The sequence below is a fragment of the Geotrypetes seraphini genome, chromosome 1, assembly GCF_902459505.1.
Source record: "Geotrypetes seraphini chromosome 1, aGeoSer1.1, whole genome shotgun sequence".
Lineage (NCBI taxonomy): Eukaryota > Metazoa > Chordata > Amphibia > Gymnophiona > Dermophiidae > Geotrypetes > Geotrypetes seraphini.
In genome coordinates, this window is record NC_047084.1 from 520,970,237 (window position 1) to 520,975,717 (window position 5,481).

Sequence of the window (5,481 nt, forward strand, 5' to 3'; positions counted from 1 at the left end):
ATCATGCATCTAGACCAGTGGTCTCAAACTTGTGGCCCTGGGGCCACATGCGGCCCACCAGGTACTATTTTGATGCCCTTGGTATGTTTTTCATAATCACAAAAGTAAAATAAAACTGTTTCTTGATCATATGTCTCTTTAACTATAAAATACAATATTATTATTAAGACTTAGCCAAAAGGAAAGATTTATAAACTATAAAGAGTTTTACCTCATGCAAAATTGTCATTTCTTTTCTTATGAACTTAAAAAAAAAGACATTAACTATTTTTTTCTGAGGCCCTCCAAGTACCTACAAATCCAAAATGTGGCCCTGCAAAGGGTTTGAGTTTGAGACCACTGGTCTAGACAGTTCACAAATTACAGTTGCAACAGTAGTAACATTATACTGTAAAGAAAATGTAACAGAAAGAATACAGAACATAACAAGGAGGGGAAGAAGAAGAGAGAGGTCAACACAGCCAGACAGTTATTAAAATAGTAACAGATACAGCACTGCTTGGGGATTGGGTCATTCAGATTTTTAGTTTCTTAGGCAGTTCTTTTAAAATTCAAATTTACGGAATAAAGAAGAGATGAACACGTAAATTTTGTTGATTTATTCACAAAATAGTTGCACTAGAACATATAAAGAATGTTTAATTTGTGAGAGCCTATCTCAACGGGCGAAGTTAACATTGGACCATATGGCCAAACAGGAGGCAGGAAACTAGCAAGTAGGGGGGGGAGGGAGGGGAAGAGATAGTGAGGGAAGCAGCAGGAAATATTTTTTTTAAAAAAGAGGAAAAAATGCAGTTTCCCGCCACAGGGAAATGCATGAGAGTCAGAGTAGGCAGGTTACTTAAGCCAGCCGCCTCTGAGTCACAGGTTCTGGTTTTTGTTCCTCGGAGGCAGTTTACAGCTTTAGAACTTTTGAGTGTAGGAGCCTTACAAATTACAGTGGATATCAGTAGCACGGCAGATGTAACACTGCCTCCACTCCAACAGGTTTCAAGTTTGAGACCAGGCTGAGGAAAAGCTTAATGATTAAGGCAGTGCAAGCAGTGTCTTCAGACATTAGTAGTGGTGTTGGGGGAACCACCATTCGGTATCTCTGCTGAAGATGGCATAGAAGAGCTTTCCTTAGTGGTCGGTGACTCCTTCAAATGATCTCAGCCCAGAGCAGGTGACTAATATAGTGGAGTTCCCTTCAGTGCCACTCCCAGCAGAAATCCCCCAGTTGGATTCACCATTACTCCTCCTTAAATCAAAAGAGGTGGCCTGATAGCCCTAGCACTAGACATTCCAGATACTAGGAGGGGCAGGAAGGGGTTCTCAGTTCATGATGGAAAGGAAAAGGCCTAGCCCCATGTGTTTGGATGTCCTCTGTATCTAGCAACAGTAGGCCCCAAAAAGCTATACAGTAGACTGCAGGGGGGGGGGGGGAGGGGACAGAGTGAGACTGTTTCAGGGCCTGAAGACTTGGGACAGGTGAGGATAGTGGGTAAGACAGATGCAAAGGAGAGAGGTTTACCTTTGGGGAATTTGGGATGGCCTTCAATTCAGCCCAACAGGGAGGAACCTGGAGTTGGCAGAGATTGTGCTCTGTGGGGTTTACAGGAGCATATGCCTCCAAAGCAGCCTGAGTGCATGCAAGAACCATGGGGTTTCTTGCCTACCTTAGCGTTTTGTTTCCGTCGGGGGATAGGTTCCTGAAGAAGGGCTCCTCCCCGAAACCAGCGCGGTTGAACCTGCTCTCCTGGCGCATTTTCCTGTGTTATAGTTTTGTCATTTTGCAGATAAGTATTTGATTTTTGTTTCGTATGGTGCAGTTTGATTTTTTTGTTGTATTTTTCGGGGGGTTTGGCTGGCAGGGTTCGTTCAGGGGTTGCTCAAGTCACATTGGTTTACTCACCTGTTGATTTATAGGCTTAATTGGTGGAAATTTTCACTTTGATTTTCAGCACACTCAGGGTGCTCTATGATGGTGTGCGGGTGGGGGTTTATTACCTCTACCTAGAAGTGAAGTGTTGGAGCTGGACTCCTATCGCTGGTGGTTCACACTGAGAGCACCCTTCATTTTGATATCATTCACTCTATATTGTATGTGGTTTGTGTGGTTTGCACAGCCTGTGTTCCTGAGCGTCCCCTTAATGAACCTTGAAGTGACTAGGTCTGCCTTCTTTTGTTATTGCTAGGTTATGGGGAGCTGGGGACCCTTTTTCTGGTCTCAAGGCCTGGATCAACACAGATATTCTAGGGTCACTAATTATGGTTGGGTGGCCTGGCAAGTGCCCATAGGGGAAGCAGATCAAGGTACATATGGCAATGCGGTAATCTGCATGTCTTCTGGGCTGTTGCTTGAGCCCTGTGGGGTGGTTTCTGCTGGTTTGCCTTCCTTGTCTTAACAGGTGATGGACTTGGACCACAGAACATCTTCCAGAGAGGGATGGAGCATGATTAGAGAAGGCGGGGATTTCTGTTCCAGTACCTACACTGTATCCCTTGCAGGTCCATATGAGCAGAACTAGTGCAGGGTGCCAGGAAGAGTTGTTCGAGACAGCTAGATTCCAGACTGATGCAGTAGAGATGGTGTTAACTGTTGATGGAACCACTAGTTAGCATGTGCAGGCAGAATGGACTGGAGGAACACTGTTTCTGGTAATATCAAATCTGGGGGTGCTAAACATTCTCGGGTATTGAGGAGGAAAAAGAAGGGGAGAGGCAAAAGGCATAGGGACTTTTCCTCATCATCTTCCTCTTCATCTATCTCTTTTAAGTCTCCTTCTCCTTGGGACACTTCAGGTGGAGGATCTTCTCTTTCTGCTATGGGGGAGGGTATAGCGGAAGGGCCTTAATCTTGGCATGACGCATTTGGTACTTCACATCTCTTGATGGGGAGAATGGGGAATGGGCTGGTTGCAGCTTTTGCCCATGTTGTACTATTTGCAGGCAAGACCACGTCACTCAGACATATTTTATTAAAAAACATTTTTAATCTGCTTTATCTAAGGCGGCTTAAAAATTTCCATACATAATTAAATAGGCAAGAAAGACGTACATCAGTAAGAGAAAAATACAAAATTACAATTTTCCATCTGCATAGCCTCAACATAACTACATCCAAACTAATTCATAAGTACCATTATTCTTCAATATAATAAACCATTTTCCAAAAAAACATGACCCGACAACTGTTATATATTCACTTTAAAAAGGCTTGAACAAACAGGAGGTTTCTACAAAGATGTAATAATGTTCCTGACAAGGCATTCCACATCAGTGGGCCTGCTAAAGAGAAACAAGAGCTCTTCGTTCATACATAGCGGATATTATTCTCTCTCTTTGTGTCCAGCAATAGATGATTCTCAGATCTCAACTTCCAGGGTGGAATATACAACATCAAACAATTTTCCAAATAATGTGGCAGAGAATCATAAACACCCTGATGTATGAGTTTCAAAACTGAATTTAATGTGAAATGCTATGGGCAACCAATGCAATCTCTTCAGAATAAGAGAGATATGCTCGTATCGGGCTAACCCCATAAACAGCCCTGCACCTTATAATACCTCAGGGGGAAAGGGGGGTGGGCAATGATTTCAATTCCTGTTAATTGATATGGTAAAGGATGATTTGCAGCTAGTGTTGGGGTGGTAGCCCCCCACATGGTTGCTGTGGTCAGATATCATCCGCAGACCTCAGCATTTTGCATCCAAAAAATGGACCAGAAGCTTAGTTAAAATGAACAAGCAAATAGGACGGCTGATAGCATGGGGCAGGAGTATACAATTAAGGCATGAGAGAGCGGATACCACTTGTAGAAGTTTATATTCTCAGGACACCTAACAAATATTGATTTGGACTTGTTCTTGAACAATTTGTCAGAACTGTTGGAATGGATTTGGGCTATAAAGGTAAACTAGACTGCAGCTGTTGATTTTTATTTATTTTTTTTTTTTTGGGGGGGGGGGGGCAGTAAGTTTCTTACTGGCCCTTGGTGGTCACCCGAGCTACAGGGCAGGATGGATGATGGGTTGGGTGACCCAGGGCTGGATGCAGTAAAAATGGTCAATAAGACCGTGTCTCTGTGGGCTGATTTTTTTACCGATTCTAAAACCGCGATCGATGTTCAAATGGCTTCCTATGCAAATGAGTTTTGCAGAGGTCTGCTGTAATCCCACCCTTTCGCACATGCGCAGAGCCGGCAGGGAAGCCCTGAAGCAACCTCCTGACACTCAGCTTCTTGGGACAGGAAGACTTTTTTTTTTTTTTTGTAATGGCACAGATGTGCGAATGTTACACAAGCACAATACCTGTCGCTCCCACACACACACACAATTGCCACCCCCTCAACATTGGCCCTGAAAAAAAGAGAGAGGCAGGAGGAATGCCCATCCCTTCTGCCACCAGGTGGCCCCCCCATGAAACTAACCCCACCCCGATGGTGCAACCCCCCATTGCCAGGATTCTTCTCCCCTTCCCTATCTCCGACACCTGTACTTAAAAAAAATTGGCAGGAGGGAAGCCCACTTCCTCCTGCCTCAGCAATACCACATTTTAGTGCATTTGGCCTTCACCCACACTCCCCCTGACACGAAAGCCCCTTTCTGACCTCTCCCACCACTCCACCACCAAAGTCCCCAAAAGAAGGAGCTGGTGGGCTGGTAGGCTGTGTGTGTGTGTGGGGGGGGGGGAGGTCAGATCCCCCCAGCTCAAGGACACCCCCCTCTGTACCTAGTCATTGGCATCATTGTAGAAATCCGACAAGAGGGAAGCACAGTCCGTCCTGCTGGCAAGCCCCACCTCTGCAAAATAGTGGGCCTTCCCTTTCCAGGTGCATCCTGGGATGCACTGGGAGGGAACTAAAGCCCTAATTGGCCCAGGTGCCTAAGGCTCCTCCTATGGGCATCCCTCTTGCCCCTCCCAGTGCATCCCATGAATCCTTTCTCTCCTTCTTCTGCTCCCTTCTGCTCTCCTGAGTCCACCTCTCCTCCATCTTTCTTACTCTGCCCTCCTCCATCTCTCCTGTCTTCCTTTCACCTACTATGTCCTTCTTTTAATCTATTTCTCCCTGTCCATCTTCAGCCCCTTCCACCCTCCTGAGTACATTTTTATCCTCCTTCTGCTCCCCTCTGTTATCCTGTGAGTTCATCTCTCCCTTAGTCACCCTTTTACCCTCTTCAGCATTCATCTCTCCCTCATCCACCCCTCCACTCTCCTCCGAGTTCATCTTTCCCTTTCCCACCCCTCCCCATTTATTCATTCATTCAATTTTCTGTACTGTTCTCCCAGGTGAGCTCAGAATGGTTTACATGAATTTATTCAGGTACTCAAGCATTATTCCCTGTCTGTCCCAGTGGGCTCACAGTCTATCTAATGTGCCTGTGGCAATATCTCACCCTTTACCACCCTCTGCCTTCCTTCCATTACCCCATCCCCATGTCTATATCTCTCCTTCCTGCTACCCCTTCCCCTGAGTGTAACATATCCCCATCCCCA